Source organism: Quercus lobata, chromosome 11 (genome assembly GCF_001633185.2).
Source record: "Quercus lobata isolate SW786 chromosome 11, ValleyOak3.0 Primary Assembly, whole genome shotgun sequence".
Classification (NCBI taxonomy): domain Eukaryota; kingdom Viridiplantae; phylum Streptophyta; class Magnoliopsida; order Fagales; family Fagaceae; genus Quercus; species Quercus lobata.
Window position 1 is genome coordinate 53,858,776 of NC_044914.1, and position 22,797 is coordinate 53,881,572.

Genomic DNA, 22,797 nt, shown 5'->3' on the forward strand with positions numbered 1-22,797 from the left:
CATGGCACATATTTGAGTTCTAAATTTGATGTCATCATGATTGATCCATCCACCTTCAAAATTATTTTAGTAATCCTATTGATTCAAAACGGGTGGGTTGATTTCTTTCATATAATTGAATGCTATATTGAAGGAGATGAGATGTCAATGGAATGCTAAATAATGGAGAAGGAAGAATATTAATTTCAAATAATAAATTTTTTTTGTTGAAAATAAAAAAAATAAAACAGTGGAGAAGGAAGTTGGTAAGAAGGTAACACATTTAAGTACAAGCTATAAAAAAATGAAGAGAATACTGCAAAAAACATCCTGAACTTTTGATCAAAATCAACCTAAACCCACTAATCTTCTAATTTAAAATTAGAAGCCACTGAACTTTGAGAAATACTTAAATTGATCCTTAATTTAAGGATCTAAATCTAAGTATTGAAGGGCTTAGGAAATAGGTTCAGCTCATTCCACTATTTTTAACTTCTGCATTGATGTTCACTTGGACCATGGTCCTGCCACAGATATAAAGCCTTTATTTACTAACTCAATATATTTCTCTCTGGATTTTCTTGCTTGATATATATTAGTTTTTGTTCTACAATACCAACTACACACAAGTGGAGTCTGGATGAAATTATTATCATTGACTTAAACAATATCTGATGGCTCTAGTGGCGCGTCAAGCTCATTTAAGATTCATACAAATCATGGTGTCTCTTGCATCTATCTAATCTTATAGAATTCTCAATTGCTCCTACTACACAAATTCAGTTGCACCAACTTCAATGAGTTCATATAATGCTACCCTAATATATGCATATTCAACAAATTGGATTTTTGATTTTTAATTGGAGATATTCACTTTTATTTTATTTTTTGATATCCCCAATAAGTTATGGGACTTGAATGGACAACCGCATAAATCCTATATGGGAATGAGAGGAAAAAATTGACACAAAAGAAACAAAAGAGCCTTTGAGCGGCTTGTGGTAACTAAATTCTTGTGTTTTTAGATGCACAAATTGAACATGTTTGTATTACTCTAAGTAAATGAATAAATAAAAAAAAATGAACTACGTAGAGTTAAAAGTAAATGGCTACGACTCCCATGACTCAAATGGAAGTCACTTAGTGGCATGATTCATAGTCTAGCTCCAATTTCCCAATGACATTACGTAATGTTGAGAATTATTAAAGAGAAATATATTCTTAGCTCATCAAATGGAAGTCATTGAGGTTAAATATATTCATAGCTCATCTATGAATAAGTTGCTGAATAAATACCAAGCAAAAATGTGAGGGATAATTCTGCAAGCTAAATCTCTAAACCTTTTTAAATTTTAATGGAGTTTTTGCTGCTAGAAGTTGAGATTATTACTATTGAGTTGTGAAGAGGCTTGTGAAGAGGTTGAAGTTTGAAAATTGATGATGAGAGCTAAGAAAGTTGGAATTGGGTGGGGTAGGTGAGAGCAAAAAAGCAGGGTTATTTCTGTCTTTCTTTCTCAGCAGGCATTTTCACACATCTTTTCTCTTCATTTCAAAAAGACAAGTTTTGTGTGGGCTTGGGTGAAAAATGCCTGCGCCCCACCTAAACATTTTCTTTCTTTTCTCTCAACCAAACAACACACAAACTCATTTTCTATTATTTTTCAGCCATCCTATTTCACCTCCAACCAAACATACCCTTAATCCACATAAAACAAGGAAACAACTCAAATAAAAATTAAAAAATAAAAATAAAAAAACAAGGAAACAACTTGTTTTCCTTGGGCCACTTGCTTCAATTTTTCACAATGCTTGTGTCAAAAAAATATTATTGGGCTTTTGGGTTTTAGGCTTAGGCCCAAATGGTTCACTCATCCTTTATCTTCATTCTTCTCCTCCAAACGAAAAAGAAAAACAGACAAAATCCTAAAACCTTAAACTTGGTCCCTTCGTGAATCTTCCTGATGTCTCAGACGACTACAACAACAAAAGCCCAACAATATGGGCAGAGTAGAGTTAGTGAAAAAAAAAAAAAACCACTAAGCCCGAATGGCAGGAACAATGGATTATAGGCTCATAAAGTAAATAAATGGGTCTTGAGGAAAGCAAATGGGTCTAAAGGAGCCCAGAGAGAGAAGTAGTAAACCCATGGGCATTATGAGATGTAGAAAAGTAAGAATGGGCCACAGTAAGCCCGAGGTAATGAAGCAAGAAAGTAAGGGGTTAATGGAAAGCCCATGAGCCCCAATGATGAAGAATAAGGTAATTAGGTCAGGGAAGCCCAAAAGAGTTGGTAAAAGTTCATGAGAATGCAAAGTTAGAAAATGGGCCAAGGATGCCCAAGGAAAGCAAATGAGCCAAGGATGCTCAAAGTAGCATGAGTATAAATCCAATGATCATATTGAGTCATTGAGAGAAGAATAGGCAGTAGGCCCAAAGAGGCCCAGCAAGCATAGGTCAAATAACACCACGGCAGGATTGGTAGAGTGGTATGGTAGGAATGGCAACAAGGCTACGAAAGGAGCAAAGAATGGGCTAAAAGGGGAAAAACTCACGATCAAGCAAGGCCCAGCCCTTGAAAGGAGCAAGCCAATAAATAATGAAAGATTAGAAAATAGTTCACGCCATAAGAGGTAAAGGATGAATGGCAGAATGCACAAATGAGCCTTCAGACCATGGAAAATGCATGAGCAGCAACAACATGGTTTTAAAAACCAGTACAGTGAAAGAACCAGAAAATGAGCTAATTACCGATTTTCTGGTCAGACCGGGGTCTAACTAATGGTCGAATTGTTGATGTCATAAATAATTTAATTATTATTTATTTAAATTATATAAATAATTAATAATTTTTTAATATACTAAAACTAACAAACCAATAGTAATAAATATGTTTCCTTTAAAAAAATACTAGTATATAACATCTTTTTAAAGAATTTAACATAATAACATTACAAAACAATCATTCTTAACATAATAAACTTTCAATGATTATAACATCTTCAGTTACATGATCCCATGCGGGATCACATTTTGCTCTCACAGATGAAGAATTAGCTGCAGCAACCATTTTATTAACAAATAAATTCATTAACACAACATACACAAATAATACTCTACAAACTATATTTCACAAACTATAATGCTACTCTGTAAATATTTCACAAACAATAATGCTACTCTGTAAATATTTCACAAACAATAATGCTACTCTGTAAACTATTTTCACAAACAATAATGCTCTGTAAATCAAATCCACAACATACACAAAACCACAAATAAACTAAAATGCTATGCTAAACTAATAATTGAAAGAATAAATTGAATAATTAAGTTAACAAGAGAAGTTACCAATGAAGTCACTGCACTGATTGGAAATTTGAAGGCAAAGAACATGAACGAAGAACCTGAGATGAAGCTGAGAGATATGATAAAAAAAAATTAAAAAAAAAAAGCTGAGAGAATGATCAACAAGTTACAATCAAAAGCTGAGAGAATGATCAAATGAAAGAAAGAGAATCAACAAGTTACAATCAAAAGCAAAGGAAAAAAGAAAAATAATCAAAATAGTGAAATACGAATACCTGATGAAGCAGAGCCCACGAGATCGATATCGATACCGAGATGGCGAGACTAAGAACAAAGAAGAAAAAAAACCCAAACTTCAGAGGCCGAGATGGCAAGAGGCGTGAGGATGAGAAGCAAATCAGCTTGAGTGAGGTGAGAGTGAGAGTGAGACAGAGGGACGAGAGGCGTGAGATGAGAGCAAGACAGAGAGGTGAGAGGCATGAATCATGATAGAGAGGCGTGAGTGAGGTCGTGAGAGTGAATCAGGTGTTTAGGCTTTAGATTTAGGTTTTAGGTTCCAAAATGACCTAGTTTAGGCTGGGAAAATGGTGTAGTTTAGGTGAAATACCCAATAGGGCATTAATCGGTTCAACCGTGCCGGTTCCCAATTTTCCTGTTCAACCGACCTGTTTTCGAATTTTTTCGGTTTTTAAGTAATTTCCAATTTTTACCCATAATAGGACCGAATTGTAGGCCGGTTCCTGGTTGAACCAGTCAAACCAGTCGGTTTGGTCCAGTTTTTAAAACCATGGCAAACAAGCTTTCAACGTACACAGGAAGTGGAGCATGCGCAATCCCAAGCACTACTAACCAGTACTCAGCCAATACAGGAGTGGTGGGTCATGGGCCAGAGGTGAGAGAGGGTATGGTCTAGCAGTGGGGAAAAGGGAAAGCCTATTCTAGGGTTCCCGCTCATATTCTTTTTGGGGCGATGTCCTGTTGGGATGACATACCACCCAAAAGAAGGCAAGATGAGTTGAAACTACTAGGTGCATGCCATGAGGGATAGTAAGAGAGAATGCCACGGTGAACAAGCAAACAAAATAGCCTTCTTTGTCTGGTAATGGGGAGTGGCACAGTTAGCACAGGTAAGTGGTGGTAGCTAGACAACTAACAAACCAATGGGTGGTTGAAAGGAACACCCTAAACCAGATAAAAGTGATTAAACGCTAAAATGGTAAAAAAAAGTCACGACAAATAGTATATAAAGGGTCCTTGCTGTGGACAAAAAAAAAAAAAAACCACAACCATAACAATCTCTAGAGGAGAATCATTGCACTACCATCACCATAACACCACACAAGCAAGCATTGAGAAAGAAAGAAAGGAGTGGGAAAGAATCAAAGAAACAAAAAACGAAGAGAAAAGAGAAAGAAAAGAAATAAGGAGTGTAGAACGGCAGGCATGCACCAATAGGCCAATCCCTTCTCTCCCTCTAAAAGCGTACCCTCTGTTGAGGATAAAGAACTCGTTTGGGCACAAGCCATTCAGGCCCGTTCCCTCAAAGTGGATAATTTCTACGGCAGGATTATCCTGTGAGGTTATCCATGTTGAGGAAGTAGTTCCCTCCTTTGCCTTAGCCCCGTAACACAATTGAACACGGCAAACTGATCTTTTACTTCTTTGATTTTACAACTTATTGCTATTGTTTCTTCTCTTGTCTTTGCAATTTCACCTATAATGTGCTTTTTCTACTTGTTTTTAATTAAGAACCTCTTACTTATTTTGCCTAACAGTAACATACTTTCGTTATCATTTTTTTTTTACATTTATCCGCCATAACTCTTTTGGAACAACTTCGCCTGCCATGGGCATGTGACTAAAGTTTCGGCAAACGGGGTATAGTTTGTGCACAAGCCGAACCAAAGTGAGTTGCAATTGGATTAGTCCCAACTCTCCTATCCAAAACACTTGGACCTAGTGCAGTAAGATACAGTCCAGCCCAAAATCACAAAAGGCTCAGCACAATACTCATGTTAAACTCTAGTGTCCTCAAGTAACATGACGTTACAATTTGTTAAAGTTATCATCTCTCACCCTTATTTCACCTTAATAAATATGCTTTATAATTGATTTATACCATAAATTTCACTGCCTAGTTGTTTGACTACTAGATTTTGATTATTAGCATATTCCTAGTTACTCAAGTTCACTTGAAGCAGGAATAAGACAAGGAACACCAAGCTCTTCCATTATTGTACTCACAAAAATAGCTCAGTCAACGCCCATGTTGAAGCTAAACGAATGGTAAAATTTCACATCGACCGGGAAGGTCCACATCTTGTCCATGCATGGTCTATTCTTGCTTTACAGGCTGAGATTATTATATCGCTACCCCGTTTACCAGCTGACCATATTTATCTTGATCAATGGTGTGCATAATGCCTATGCTTTTCATGACATAAATTTTGGTCATATATATGTCCCACTGACTTAATCAATTAGATAGATTGATAAATTAAACTACAAATGAATGGCTAGTGAATCATTTTAACAGATTGAACAATTTTTAGAATACCCTTTTCCAAGGCTCAAGAGTTGGAGTGTATATAAACTATTACTATTAGTCTATTAACATTATGTATATGCATGTTATATAAAATTAGCCAATTTTAAGTGTGCGGGAGGGGAAGAACCACAAAGAAAATAGATCTATGTTTAAACATGTTTACAGACTCTTCAAATGTAAAGCGTTAAGTCAACAAACCTTAACTAATATGCTTCCAAATTTCAATATGGGACTTTGTAACCTAGGAACTTATAACCAAAACTCTGTGGAATCAAAATGAGATGTTAAGAGCAGATAGATGACAAAACATTAATCTTATTTTACTAAGAGAAAAGCCGACCTTCCTTGAGTTGTATTCAAATCATACCATGATACACATCTTAAAACTTCACTACTTTAATTTAAAATTTAAGAGCAATGAACTTGAGCTTAAAAATGTATCTTTCATTTTAAATTCCATAGTTTAGACTTTAGAGGTGGGTTTAAATTAAACCCTATACGTTAGGAGACTCATATCAAACCTACATTTTGAAAAATGTTTCAATCTCAATATAAATACATTATTGTTATGATGCTAATGGAAAATAATCAAAATATGCACCTAAAAAAAAGGCCTTGTGGCTATTTCAACACGTGTATTATATAAACTATAAAGACATTACTTCATTTTAAAACACACAATGTAGTTTTGTTTAAGAATTTTTTCATTGAGAGCAACACGAGTAAATCAATTTATGGTTAAAATTATTTGGTTTGATGAGGGTTGAGATTATCTAGTTTGATGCTGATTTGGGTAAGTTGGTCAGTCCAAATCCCATGGCTTGCTGATCTGGGAGGATTGGTCACTCCTGAAGCTTGTAAATTTGAGTGATTATGTTAGTTGGTATGTGAAAGTTCAAAAACGTGTACAAAAACACCTTTGAACGTTTAGACCCCCAAATTACAACTTAATCAATTCAAGCAATATGTCAAACAACTAGTGTGCGGAAACTTAACATATGCTATCATACGAAATTGATTAAATACTATCTAAGCCATAACAGATTAAAATCCACAGCAGATAAATAAAAAGGCAAAGATAGAGAGGAAGGAAGATGCAAACACAAAGACAACATGCAATGTGTTATCGAAGAGGAAACCGAAGCCCTCGGCGAAAAACCTCTCCGCCGCCCTCCAAGCGGTAATCAATCCACTAGAAAATATAGTTGGGATACAAGGACAGCAATAGACCCTCCAAGCCTAATCTACCCAGTGCACCTAAGCCCTCCAAGCTTCTTGCTCCAACGAGGTTGCGCCGAACCTTTTTCTTTTCTAGCTTTCCGGATTCCGCTACTAGACCGTAGCATCAACCAATGAAGATTGGTTCCTTCCTAACTGCTTCCCAGAAATCCAAACAGCAGACTCACAAAGATGATGATGGTGAGAACCTGGTTTGATATAATGCCTCTCAAGGATTTGACAATGGAGAGGAAGAGAGTTGAGGAATTTGAAGAGTCTCTAAGGTATAGATTGTGTGTGAATCAATCTAGTTTTTCTCTAGGGTTTCTCTCTCAAAATTCTCTCTGGAAGCTCTCTTTCAATCGTGGGTAATAGGGGCATTTATACTGGAGTGGAGAGGAATGTGAAACGTCAGGTTTTTACAAAACAGGGGTGGCTCGCGGCTTGACCTCGCGGCTTGACTAAGTCGCGAGATCCAGTCGCGAGATAACCGTATGGCCAGTTGTCCTGTTTTGTCCTGTAGTGCTCCAGCTAGCATGACTGTTCATCTTCCAGCATGCTTGGCACGTGTGCAGCTTCTAGCTGCTTGCAGCCGCGAGTCACCTGCGAGTCCCAGCCGCGACACTCTGTTTTCTTGCACACTCTTGAGCAAACTTCACTCTATCTCACTCACTACCCTTACATCAAACCCACCTAAATACAGGGTTACTAAATGCTGAATTACAAGCAAATTTGGCACGGAATAAAGCCAATAAGATGGTTGAATAAATTCAACCTTACAATCTCCCCCTTTGGCTATTCCGTGACAAAACCCTAAAACAGACTCTAGACTTAACATGTGAGTTGGGAACAGTTGAACAAAACTCACTCACGCCTAACTCTAGAAGTTGTGAAGCACTTGAATCATATGAACATAATACTCCTGAAACACAACAAAACACCATGATCATTGTAAGCAGAGAATTATAAAATGCATATGAAACAGGCAATAAGTGATCAAGCAAAGATGGAGTTATGAAACAAACCATGGCTTGATCAACCAAGTGAACACCACAAGGTAGTGATCACAATGCTCATTCACACTTGGAATGAACACAAGGACATACAAGTTAACAAGCACAAGGCAAGACACTTGTATGCTCAACACTCAACCAATGCATATCACATAAGTCATATGCATCTAGGAACAATCCTACAAGGGCACAAGAGTGACAGTACATAAACCAAAATGCAGAACATTTAGATTAAAGTACTGATTTCAATCATAACATAAAAGGCTGCATAAAGCATAGTACAAACCATAAAGCCTACAAATATGCATAAAAACATAACCCTAAAAGCTTACAAAAGTACATGGGTACAAACACATTATATTGAATAAAAACTTAAACAATATAAACTAAAAGTGCTTAAAATTTCTCCCCTTCAAAGTGATGAGAAGCTGTGATGCACTTGGAACATATATATACTTGTACCTTGAAACACTTGCACAAAACACATTAGACCCTCAAGGTAAAGCAAGTAATAAATGACAAGTATAATATAACAAGTATAGAAATGACTACAATGATCACATAGCAAAGCAAATGATCATCTGAACATGCATTCAATGAAGCATAATAACATAGGGATATATGCATGTCCAAAGCACAAACATGATGCAATGAAAACACCAAAGCATAACACAAAGCACCATAAAGCCAACAAGAAAACAAACAGAACAAGGTTTTCTAGTTAACACAATGTCTTCTCCCCCTTGGTATATGCATCTCCCCTATGGAATATCTCTCCCCCTACAAATGTACATGAGAAATAGAATTTCTCCCCCTAAGGATGTGCACAAGAGTCATATAGAAATGACAAAATACTCCGAAACATTCTCTAGAGTATACTCTCCCCCTTTTTGTTAGGAATAGACAAAGGGTCAAGAAGAAACGAGGGCAAGAGATGAAGGTATGAACAATGCTAATGATGCATGAGGGGTGCAAGATGAATGAGAAAATAAAGCTCAAACCTAAGATAAAGTAACATGCTACAAAGCATAAGGTAAGCATGACATGCTAGGATGAAGAAATAAGGTAAAGACCAATGCATGACAAGGGTAGCAAAGGTGTGTGCAAGAGGTGGCTAAGTGCAATGCATGACCAATGCATGAAAAATGCACATGTGGGGCAAGGTGTGTTAAATACACAACCAATGAACCAAACATGTTCCTAATGAGGAAACATGAGAAACCCCAAAGTTTGGTACTCATCGGAGTCCAAACAAGTGAGAAAATGTCTAAAAGGCATTTTATCAAACACCTAGCATGCACACTATGAACAAAAATGTGAAACAATGCATGAACATCATGAAATCCACCCTTAATACATGTTCTTTCTGCCGCAAGGGGCCAACATCCAATGCATATCAACAAAAGAAACCAATCCCATGAAGAAAATTGACAAAAAAATAAGTTTTCCCAACCCCTATGATGAAAATCCCAACCAAGAGCACAAAACTCTCCAAAACATAATCTAAGGATCAAAATCAATGAAAAGAGTTTATAATTACCTTAGAGATGTTAATGGATTGAAAAACCATTCAAATTGGTTGGGTTTTGATGTAAAAATATTGAAAGAGGGGTTTTAGAGAGGATGGGAGAGGTTTAAAACAAGTTTCCCACGAAAAAGCTCTTTAAAAAGCTGATTCTGGGCGAGTCGCGACTGGCGAGTCGCGAGACAAGTCGCGAGTGAGCCGTGAAACCTCTCTGTCTGAACTCGCGGCTTAGACTCGCGGCTTGCAAGCCGCCAAACCGAGTAGCCAAAACAGGCAGCTTGCTGGCAGCTCGCGCAAGTAGCCAAAATGAGTGGCCAAAAATTCTGATACTTGTTTTTCAAAACAGAACATGTTTAAACATTGAAAAACAAAGTAAGCACTAAACATAAACACAAAAAATGATAAAAATCACTTCCAAAAACATATAAAATGATCAAAAATCTTTTTGGATTAATCCATATAAGATTGAGCAAACACACATCACATTTAGACAAGTACAATCTAACAAATGAATAAGACATTCATTGAGCATTAGGCATGTGTGTTGTGTGTGTGTATCAAATGTGGAATAGTCCTTAGTCTAGAGTGAAGCTTCAATGATCAATTCAATCAAGTCATACATAACTAGTACTAAGTCAAGTGGTCTATCTCAATTATAGAAATGAACATATATGACCTCCCACAAGAAAATGATTACATAAGATTGAAACTTTTCATTTGGCTTCTTTACAATTCATAACATTTGATCATTTTGAATCAAAACATCTCATTTTGAGATTGATGCCTGAAATTTGTGATATTTCAATTTGATGAACAAGCCTTTGGCTTTTTGGACATCATACAATTTCATATAAGTCGCTTTCCTTTTTTTCTAGTCAAATACTAGTATATGACCTCCCACAAGAAAATGATTACATAAGATTGAAACTTTTCATTTGGCTTCTTTACAATTCATAACATTTGATCATTTTGAATCAAAACATCTCATTTTGAGATTGATGCCTGAAATTTGTGATATTTCAATTTGATGAACAAGCCTTTGGCTTTTTGGGCATCATACAATTTCATATAAGTCGCTTTCCCTTTTTCCTAGTCAAATACTAGTATATGCGACGGCTTTTGCAGCTCATTATCTCTTTTCATTTTGAGATTTACATTTATTGAGCTCTTTCAGCAATAAAAATAAAAGAGTGGGAAGAGATATAAGCACAAGTCTACGCATGTATCAAAACCAACATGACTATTGACAAATCATTCATGACAAGCTTGAAGATCAATTTACAACAATCACACAAAGATGTCAAGATTTTTCCCACAAAGATATAGGTGCAAAAATAACAAGCTAAGCTCGTAAATGCACAAAGCCATTTGTACAAAGGTACAAGGCCAAACTCACATGTGAAGCTAAGCTCGTAAATGCACAAAGCCATTTGTACAAAGGTACAAGGCCAAACTCACATGTGATACGTGCTCAAACAAATACGATCAAACTTTTTGAATTTTTCACTTTTTATGTGGTTTTGGATTTTTACTCACACAAAATAGAAACATAAAAGTAAGATAAAAAAACGAAACAATGCATACAAATAAATGCAAGATGCACAAAATGCATGAAGATATGACATTTAATGCATGAAGGGTCCTATAAAGATCGAAAGAATTAGATCAAGGACCAAAAGAGCAAAAGCTCAACCATAGGAACCCTTCCTCATCCAAACGGAACGATTGTTTGGAATGAGTGTCTCAAGAGAAGCGAGACGAGGGTTGGAAGAATGAGAATCGGAGAAGCACATAGTCAAGGAGTTAAGAGCATTAAACATTTTCTTTAACAACATGTTATTTTTACTCAAATCCAGTTTACTCTTTTTAGCACAACTTCCAAAAAGCTCAAGTTTCTCTTTTCTTTTGATTCTCTTAAGAGCTTGAAACTTAGAGCAATGAGATCTAAGATGACCAAAGGCACCACAATGGTGACAAACAATGTGTTTAGGTCCACTAGGCTTTTTGGGAATGGATCTAGCAACATGGTTTTGTTCCCTCTTCAACTTATGACATTGAGGTCTTATATGACCAATCACACCACAATGGTGGCAAGTTGGAACAAACTTAGATTCATCCAAAGCCTTAGGTTGAGACCTAAACGAAGGTTTTGACTTAACAACCTTTCTCTCCACCTTTTGATTTCTTTTATGTGGAGGAATGTACACCGATTTGTCCTTTAAGGTAGAACACACACTAGGCACAAAATCGGGTACCACAATATGATTGCAACAAATATTATCATCCATTTTATCAATGGGTTCAGCAATCAAACACTTGGCATGCATCTTAAGAGATTCATTTTCACATTTAAGATCATCAACAAGTTTGTTAGACAAAACAAGTTTAGCATCCAAGTCCATATTCAAACTCTTTCAGCTTTTCAAGAGAAATTTCAGCAAGTTTTTCATATTTCTCAACCAATTTGTAGGATTCATTGAGCTTAGCAATCAAATCATCCTTTTCACATAATAACTTGCTCAAATTCTTTTGAAACTTCTTAGCATTTTTCTTGAAGAGTTTGTCAACAACACCCATAGATTCAAATAACATGTCATCACACTTATGAGGATTAACACTCATAGAGGCATTTTCACAAACACGTGGCATGTTACATTCATCACCAACCAAATCATGCAAAGAGTCATACAAAGCACAATCCATGGCAAATAAACACAAGGGGTCAAGGATCACACTTAGGTATTTAAACCACAACAAGTGTACCCGCTCTGATACCAATTGAAAGTTCAAAAACGTGTACAAAAACACCTTTGAACGTTTAGACCCCCAAATTACAACTTAATCAATTCAAGCAATATGTCAAACAACTAGTGTGCGGAAACTTAACATATGCTATCATACGAAATTGATTAAATACTATCTAAGCCATAACAGATTAAAATCCACAGCAGATAAATAAAAAGGCAAAGATAGAGAGGAAGGAAGATGCAAACACAAAGACAACACGCGATGTGTTATCGAAGAGGAAACCGAAGCCCTCGGCGAAAAACCTCTCCGCCGCCCTCCAAGTGGTAATCAATCCACTAGAAAATATAGTTGGGATACAAGGACAGCAATAGACCCTCCAAGCCTAATCTACCCAGTGCACCTAAGCCCTCCAAGCTTCTTGCTCCAACGAGGTTGCGCCGAACCTTTTTCTTTTCTAGCTTTCCGGATTCCGCTACTAGACCGTAGCATCAACCAATGAAGATTGGTTCCTTCCTAACTGCTTCCCAGAAATCCAAACAGCAGACTCACAAAGATGATGATGGTGAGAACCTGGTTTGATATAATGCCTCTCAAGGATTTGACAATGGAGAGGAAGAGAGTTGAGGAATTTGAAGAGTCTCTAAGGTATAGATTGTGTGTGAATCAATCTAGTTTTTCTCTAGGGTTTCTCTCTCAAAATTCTCTCTGGAAGCTCTCTTTCAATCGTGGGTAATAGGGGCATTTATACTGGAGTGGAGAGGAATGTGAAACGTCAGGTTTTTACAAAACAGGGGTGGCTCGCGGCTTGACCTCGCGGCTTGATTAAGTCGCGAGATCCAGTCGCGAGATAACCGTATGGCCAGTTGTCCTGTTTTGTCCTGTAGTGCTCCAGCTAGCATGACTGTTTATCTTCCAGCATGCTTGGCACGTGTGCAGCTTCTGGCGGCTTGCAGCCGCGAGTCACCCGCAAGTCCCAGCCGCGACACTCTGTTTTCTTGCACATTCTTGAGCAAACTTCACTCTATCTCACTCACTACCCTTACATCAAACCCACCTAAATACAGGGTTACTAAATGCTGAATTACAAGCAAATTTGGCACGGAATGAAACCAATAAGATGGTTGAATAAATTCAACCTTACAGTATGAAATGGTGGTAGACAACATTTAATGGTAAAATGCAAAAAAGTATTGCTCTTTTGGAACTTTTATGTAAAAAAATGCGACTTTCAAGTGGAATCCCATTTTGAAGATGCAAGTTTATGCGGAGTTAACCATCTACTTCTAAATTTCATACTAAAAAGTAACAACTATGACACTCTTGCCACCTACAACAACCCAAGAAACACGATTTTTGCAAAACTTTACTAAGATGAAAGACAAGACAATATTCATTCTAATCAAAACCAAACCACTTCTGATATATCTCATCCTTAGATACAATAAATTACCCACCCTGGAACTTTCATCATGACTCCACCATCGCCTAATTTCGCACATGCCCACCTCCCCTGAAAACCAATCGAGTGCCAAGGGGTCAGAACAAATTCAGCATAATCATCGCTCCCTGAACAATAGATTTTCAAACCTTGCAGGAGTATCAGAGGAACTATTAGATGAAACAAACTCTAACCACAGCAATCTGTGATGGACACCACACTTGTTGCTCACACCTCGACTCCCAGCATCACACACATGTCCAACTTGGCTCCTACCAATGACACTATTACATGCAAAATTTCTCCTATGTTAATTAGATACGCCTATGTCTTCAAACTCGTACACATACCCAACCACTCCATCGCACATTCCCACTCTCAGTCATGATAGAACATCACCACAGCCTCCCAAGCTCCCTCGACTCCGACTCACCACCAGCATACCAATTTCAGCAATCTCAACCCCAATGCACCTCCCTTCATCCCAATGAACAACTCCAACTTTCTCACTCCCTTCATGTCCATGGTCCACCTTCCCAACTCCACATAACCAATCCCCATCATTCAACTAGCTCTTCACCCAGAAACCCCAATTCAATGGCAAGCACGAACTCTTCCAGCCCGTACCAACTTCATCAATCCACATCATTAGGAATGGAACAACCTATTTCAAATGCTGAACCCTTTGGACTTCCCACCAATGCCAACTCACTCTCCCTCGACCTCACCTCCTCGTGCCAGGAACCTTCGTCCTCGCTGTCATCCAGCTCGAAGGGTATTTGCCCCACCTCCCAGACATTCATCCTCTCTCGCATGCAGCCGCAAACTTGGTTGCTGGAAATGAACTTTTTTCCATTCCCAATTTACAACATTCTGGCAAGAGAAGAACTCATGTTCTCCGTTGAAACTCAGGTCAACAAACTGGTTATCACTCATTTCTCCGCACAATTAATAAATTGGCCATCACCGTCATCTCTTGTCTCGGGCGACTGATCTTGCCTCCTCAATACAAGATCTTCTTGGACCCCTTAAATGCGATACAACATTCTCTATCACCCTTCCCTCAGTTAAGGGGTCCAAATAGATCTTGTATTGAGCAGGCAAGATCACTCGCCCAAGACAGGAGATGACGTTGATGGCCAATGTTTTTAACTGTGCGGAGAAATGGGAGATAACCAGTTTGTTGACCTGAGTTTCCATGGAGAATATGAGTTCTTCCCTTGAAGTTCATTTCTAACAACGAAGTTTGTGGCCGCATGCGAGGATGCATGTCTAGGAGGTGGGGCAGATACCGTTCGGGCTGGATGATGGCGAGGATGAAGGTTCCTAGCACGAGGAGGTGACGTCGAGGGAGAGTGAGTCGCATTGGAGGGAAGTCCAGAGGGTTCAGCAAATGATAAGAAAAAAAGCCATTGATCATGCCACGAGATTCTTCTTCTTAAGCTCTATTCCTTCACCTTCTCCTTAGAATTCCAAATAACATTCATATATCATGTACACCTGCCACACACCCGTTTGTTACTATCAACACCGATGGAAGCTCCCAAGGTAATCCAGGAGAATCTGGAGTGGGTGGGATGGCTAGAAAGTAGAAATCATGTGGGTAATTGGCTATGGGCCTTCTCCCTGAATTTGCTAATTTAATTCTAAATTGCAGGTGGCTCCTAGCCAAACCTTGGGAGGTTCGCGTTGAACACAAATGGAGGGAAGCCAACTTTTGTGCAGATATATTGGCGAAAAGGAGAGCTTCTCAGTCTAAGAGAGAGATATTCTATGATACATGCCCCACATTTTTGTTACAATGCCTCTTTTGGGACTCCATGGTTTTGTTTCAACCCATGTGGTGTGCTGCAAATAAGCTTGCAATTGGCCTACATTTTGGTGCGGTGAAGTCAATGTCTGTAGTATCTTGGCCAACTTGTGTTGTTCAGCTATTGTTTTGTTTTTTGTTGTGTCTTTGTTTCTTATCGATTTGGTTTGCACCTTAAATCAATGGTCTAGTCACTCTTGTTTTATCGTTTAAACTCTATTACGTGTTTGTAAGCTTATTTCACTTCAATAAAGTTTCCCTTTCAAGCAAAAAAAAAAAAAAAAAAAAAAAAAAGGAAAATGCAATTTTGGTAAAATTTATTGTAAATAATCAGAATTTTGAGTAAAACTTTGCAAATTTGTTTGGTTTGCATGGCTACCTCTCGTGGGCTCATGAGGTTTTCAAGTGCTTCAACTCCATTTTGCAATCTTTTTCTTTGGGCCCATATGTGGGTTGAAATAACTCTTTTACCTTTCAAACCACATGGAGATGAGACAGAAGAGAATAGCAGGCCCAATATTAATTGTACTTATTATTTTAGCTTGGACAGTCAATATTGGACTTAGAAAAAAAATTGGGCCGTAACAGTGAGGTATGCATTGGTTTTTGTGAAGTAAGGAGTTAGGTAGCAACTTTTGCCAAAAATAAAAAGGTAGTACTGAAATTGTGTTTTCAAAACACGATTTCACTAAAAAGTTAACAAGTTTGCAAGCTCTCCTATTCCATAATCATAGTTCTATGCACTCTTATAAGATTGGATTCATTCACTAATGTTTTGATTTGAGTGTCAATTGTCACAAGTATGAACATCATCAGTTCATGACTAAGAAACTACTTTACCATTTTGGCTCTTAAGTTTATATGTTAGCCCAAAAGTTTTAGCAAACATTGGCCCACAAGTTAAGCTTACAGAAACTCCCACTAGGAGGCTTGATGGGTTATGGACAAGCCAAATTTGAAGCCCAAAGAGAAAATTACTCCGCTATTAAAAATTAATTTTGAATATTACAATCAAATATGACATAAAATTTCCCTAAACTTTATTCCTTCAACCTTACTGAGGCTTGAAGAAGTTCACCTGTATACCAGTGTCAATTATAACATAAATTCCAGCAGCAGTTAAAACTGCACTAAGAGCAAGTCCGAAGACCCCTAGTCCCCAATTGAGACACCACATTGTGCTATACACCTTAGGCTTTTTAATCTTAAGCCACATTAAACATGGATAAGCTAATGTCACAGGCAATGCAATCCCTCCAACTAGACCTGCCAAGCTCCCCAAGAATGGGATGGCCACGGCTGCAAAGAAGCACCCATATCCAAACATTGCTCGGATAGTGGCTCGGAGTTACCACGGGCATGCCTGCTTCTTCCTCCTAGTGTATACTGACTCCATGACATCAAATATGGGCATGCCATAGATTTGGAATGAGCTCAAAGCACTGATTATGACAAACAAACTTGTTAATCCTAGGATGAATTGTGAGGTGTCACGCCCATGAAATGCGTACAAAGCTGTTAACATGCCCCCATTTGGTGGTATCTGTAAAGAAAATTAACACAATTATTAGTTAATTAATGGAACTTTATAAGACAATTTTTAGTTTTAAGAGGTTGTAAATAGAGAGGAAAATATAGTACCATTTGGCCATATGCCCAATATCCACCGATTGCAAGAGGGAATAGACACATTGCTACAAGAAGATATGCAAACTTGACACCCCTCCACATTGGCACTCGTGATGGATGCTTTTCACTCGAAGGCATTGTGGCCTATCACAAACAAGATTTACGCAGGTGATGAGGTCTCTTTAGACAAATATTTTACAAGGATGTTACAAATTTTACTACAATTTTACTAATTAAATGCACAAAAAAGTTAATAACTTTGTTTATGATGTCGTTGATGTACCAAATACAATCACTAAAACACTAGTTTGTATGTTTTTTCATAGTTAGATTACAAATTAATAATAGCTTTATCATTTTTTTTCTTTTGTTAAAATTATCTCAATTAAACATTCTTGTTAAATCTTGGTATGGAAAAATTAAATAGAATTTTTTTTTTAAGTCAAAATTAAACAGAAATTGGTAACCTTTTCTTGTTCAATTTTACTCAGAATTTTTTAATAATAATAATCTTAATGATAATCTCCACTCCATGATTAACGGAGTCAAAATCTTACATTTTAAAAAAGGTCATGGCAACGTAATGGGTACAAGTCAATGTTCAACTATTCTTTTTCTTTTTTTTTTTAATTGATTTCATTGCATAAAAAATTTGTAACAAATTGCGAACTTCCGAAGTAACTTGATAAGAAAGACTTGTTCACCGCCAAAGAAGGATAAAACATTGTTAAATATGATAACTTGTTCACATGGCGTCTTAACTTCTTATATACACAAACCAAAAAAAAAGTATTTATTATCACTGTCTTTCATTTTTTTTTTTTTTTTTTTTTGGTATGACAACTTGACAAAAGTAGTGTTTCTCTAGTTTTGTTTTGTAGTAAATTAAACAAAGTTGTCAAAACATTGTTATGAAACCAACTTTGTTGTGTTATATGTCCATCAAATTGAAGAGCAATGAACATGTAATTCTCATATCTCATAAATCCTTTAGTAAATCGAATCGTAGATAATATTAATGTAATAATAACAACTAATAAAAATTATGCATGCAATTGCCATATGTACCTGTATCTCAAGCACAAGATTGTGGCCTCTGAAAGCAAAAGCAATGATCCCAAGTGCATTTAGGACACTAAAAACCTGAGCAATTTGTGTGTTTGCTTGCACTGTCTTGTAAGACACAGTAGGCAATCTTCCCTCAGCCACTGATATCACCCATATGAGTGTGCAATAGCCAATAGCTGTGATAGCACCAATCAGTGACACCCCAGCAATGGAGTTCAAGTTTGGCAACTGAGACAAAAGAACTGCAGCTGATGTAAACACCAAGAACCACTCCACAGGTGTAAGTGGCTTTGCTGTGCATGTGGCTCCACACAAAATCTGGAAGAACGTCTTGGATGTTGACCCTCCAATAATGATTAAGGCCACATTTGTGCCTGCTGATAGGTACATGATTGGAAATCCGGCTAATAATTTTGTTAGCTTGTCACCTGAGAGGACATAATTCAATTAGAAAAAATTAATTCTTCTTTAGGAAATAACAATAATACTTTCAAAATGTTAACAAAAACATTTCTTTTGATAATTCTCAATGTATAAAAGATTGATAAGCATGTTAGGATGTATTATTTGATTAGATTAGCAAATTCTGTGTTTTTTGATTAGTAAGTTATGTATCTGATGGCCTTGAATCTAAGACCTCACCCTTTGTTGTACTCTTATAAGGAGAAAAAGTGTCATTTGAGTCGGAACTCATTAGCAGATTAGTGAATTCAATATAAGAATCAAAGCTTACCAAAAGTCGCACTAAAAAGTTGAAGATATCTGCTGTATCGCAGGCCGGTTTCAATTGATTCATGCATTTCCACCAGCAAGTATAGGGTGTAAAGTTGCCATATGAATGCTAGAGTCAAGCTTATGATTCCCCATGTCCTACAACCAAGCACATAAATGTATAATTTTTAGGATACAGCTTAATGAACCAGCCAATTCAACCATGCATGTAAAACTAAGTACATAAACAGCTAAGTGCGTTTGGATGCGTTTTGTTAATTGCTTATTTGTTGAAAGTATTGTAAAATAAAAAAGGGGGAAAAAGTTTTTTTTTTTTTTTTTTGGCTTGAGAACGGCCAAAATAAGCTCAAACCCCCCCCCCCCCCCCCCCCCCCCAAAAAAAAAAGTTGCTAAAGGCACTTAAACGTAGTCTAACCAAAGAAAGTATATATACTTACCATCCTAGAATAGTGAAGGCAACAGGAAGAATAAGGGCTTGTATCCCAATTCCAGAACATAAAGTGTGAAAGGCAGCATAGTATACATTCCCATTTCTGGACTCAGTGATTGGGAGCCAAGCATCTTGAGGGTCAAGCTTTGTGAGGTGGAGAGCCCTCCTGATTGGGCTCCCCAAAGGAGTAATGAATCGAGGGGTTAGAGAGGCTTTTGGGGTTTTGTTTGTGATATCAGTTTGTGTGAGGTCATCAGTGGTGAGAAGTGGTGATCTAGACAGAGATGGAGAGTGATACTGTGAGGGTGGAGTTGAAATTGGTGGGGATGGTGCATCAGAAACAGGCCTTGGTGTTGTTGGGTTTGAGCTTATTTCCACAACTTCACCCATTTTTCTTTGCAAGTTTCTCTCTTTCTTTGACTACTTTTTCTTAGAGCTATACAGTAAGTATAGCTCTATACTTCCCCTCTGTTGCCCACAAATTAAATCAACGCATTTGAGTTTAGACTTTTGGTGTATTTGTAGCCCATGCATGCAAGCAATGCATTCAGAAATATTAGGTTATTACCGTCACACACTCTTGATGTGATGGTTACTCCACAAGAGTAGAATTTCTATCTTGTATTAAAAAAAAAAAAAAAAGGTTATTAATGTGAATACCGATATGAACACTGGTGACTCCACTTGAGTTAGAAAATAAGGGAAAATGTGATTTGTACATCCCTAGCGCATTTTATATTTTGTGTATATCTCTTATTGTTTTAATAAGAAAATATTATTAAGACCAATGAAAAACTAAGGGACTAACCAAACTAAATTAATCAGTTTCTTTGAAAGCGAAAATGATCTTATATGCTTATGAATATCTCTTATGCATTTGTACATCTTTCTTATTCATATTGATTTTGTTTTAATTTTTATAATTGTAATTAATAATTGATTGTGAACTTTTTGTTACATTTAAGCATCCCACTTCCATGGGATCAAACCTGGGCGTATAGAAGTGCCATCCGAACACAGGAGTCTTTAGTTAATATGTTGGATATGATACTAGGAATGCAAAAATTCAAAAATTATGCCAATTTAGTAGTAAGCTTTTATTCTCTGAAATCGCTTTTCTTACGTTAGTTATTTTAAAGCTACTTTTAGAAAAATTCTTAAGTACTCTTGAAGCACAGAGAAATTGTGCTCTCTTCTCTTACATTCATAGTGAATTCCAGTATTTTACCATAAATTTAATGAGTAGATCTTACTATAAATGTGAGAAGATGGAGCATCATCCCCGTACTCAAAGAATACCTAAAAATTACTTCTACTTATATGTGTTAAAATATGAACATTTTTGCATCAATTGTAAATAACTTTTGTGTTAAAATATGAACATTTCTACGTCAATTGAAAATATATACGTGAAATAGTGGATGTATTACTTGGGTCAAAATATATTTTCCCATAATATAGCATCAAACCAAAAGGAAAGGTTAGTAAAAAATAATTAGTATATTCAAAAGAACAGGAAAAAGTCCTTGGCAGCCCACCTCAAACCTTGTTTGCTTATCTAAAACCTCAAGCTTGTTGGCTTATCAGTAGCCACCTTGTTTGTTAATATTTGGCTTAACTCTAATATATATATATTACCTTTTGTCGTCACAACTCACAAGTCATCTACAGAATTGTTTGATCAGCAAGCATATCCATTCATCAAAATTTGCCTTTTTCTTCCCTGCTTATCTTTGACTAAGTTCTATATATTCCTTAGCCGTGACCCATGACTTACAAAATTAAGTGCAAGATATGCCAGCCTAAGAAGCATGTGAAACGGTGCAAGACAATGCTTAGCGGCACAAGGCCAGCAAGCATTCCTCGAAAGTTGAAAGAGTAACATAGTAGCAAAATGTTTCCAAAATTCTACGTGACTCACTCATGTATCTTAGGTCCTAATAGGCTAAAATGATCAAAGGGTGGGATACGGGGATACAATGTTAGGTAAAAATCTATATCTATATAATATCTAAAAATTGAAATGTAGTATTTATTATTATTACACTTTTATTGAGTTACATTAGTATAGTATTTCGGTCCATTCAACTCATTCGGTCCATTTCAGCCCACTTATGTCCACTTCGGTCTTATTCAATACATTCGGTCCATTAAATCCACTTTGGAACATAATATCTAATTTGATGTAGACACCATTTTTTAACCATATTCTAATTTGAATAAAAACATTTATTACTCAATATGGCAAAAAAATGTTAAAGTTACTATCATGTGAGACACTAGGATTATCAAAAAGTGACAAAAAATTGAAAAAAAAAATTTAAGAGTATCAATAAATATGATAAATTACTGTCATGCATGTATCAGTTAAAAAAAAAAAAAAACCTTTAGTGACCTCTTATACTCGATTAACTACTATTAGAGATATCCCCCCCTCCCCCCAAAAAGCCCAACTATGGAATTATAAGAAGAAGAAAAAAATTACACTTTGTTTGAGAGTTTACAAAGGAATGAAATTTAATAAAGAAAATGAATAGAATGAAATGGAATAACATAAACTTATTTGAATGAAATATACTATCAATCTTGTTTGGATGAAATATAATAGCAAAAACTTTTCAACAGTAAATAAATCGAAGAAATAAAAACAAGTGAAAAACTCATGATCTAATGAAGAGATTAGTAGCAAGAGAATAGCAACACCATGAGAAAAAAGAGCGGCAAAGAGAGAGCAAGGATGTACTATATATTTGTACAGCCGGTTGAGAAAAAAAAAGTATCATGCTATTGAAAAAGTAAGAAATTGAAAGGATATTTCAAAAGTTTTAATAAAATTCTCATTAAACCTAAATTCATTCTCTCAAATTTCTCTCAATTTTGAGCCTAATAAACTTCTAAACAATTGAGGGAATGAATTTTTCATTCCCCCATTAAAACTTCTAAATAAGAAAAATGAATAAATATTCTAAAATTATTATCTTCATTCATTTTCATTTTATTTTTTCTTTCCTCCAAGCTGTTAGAAATACATACTTGAGAGAGGGAGGATATTGTTTAATTTTCTTACTGAATTGACCAGCCTCCTTGGACCGTACAGGTTCTTGGTTAATGAATTGCTAATTGAAGTTCCTAATTATTTCCCATTAAAAAAAAAAAAAATCCCAATTATTTAACAGTCTAATTAATGATAGAAAAGAATTTTTTTTGTTGGTTAATGGAGCATAATGATATCACTAATGTGAACATGAAGAAGTGAGGATGGGACTTGGGAGTTTGCCTTGGCCATGGTGATGGAGAGAGCCGTTGACCCGCAAGTTTAGTGTATAACGGTAGATATATTATAATGCATAAAT

The 22,797-nt window shown here is 36.5% G+C and overlaps 1 pseudogene; it reads right to left on the reverse strand.

Annotated features, from left to right (window-relative positions):
* Positions 1 to 16,632: 16,632 nt before the first annotated feature.
* Positions 16,633 to 19,877, reverse strand: LOC115969540 (annotated as a pseudogene).
* Positions 19,878 to 22,797: the final 2,920 nt, after the last annotated feature.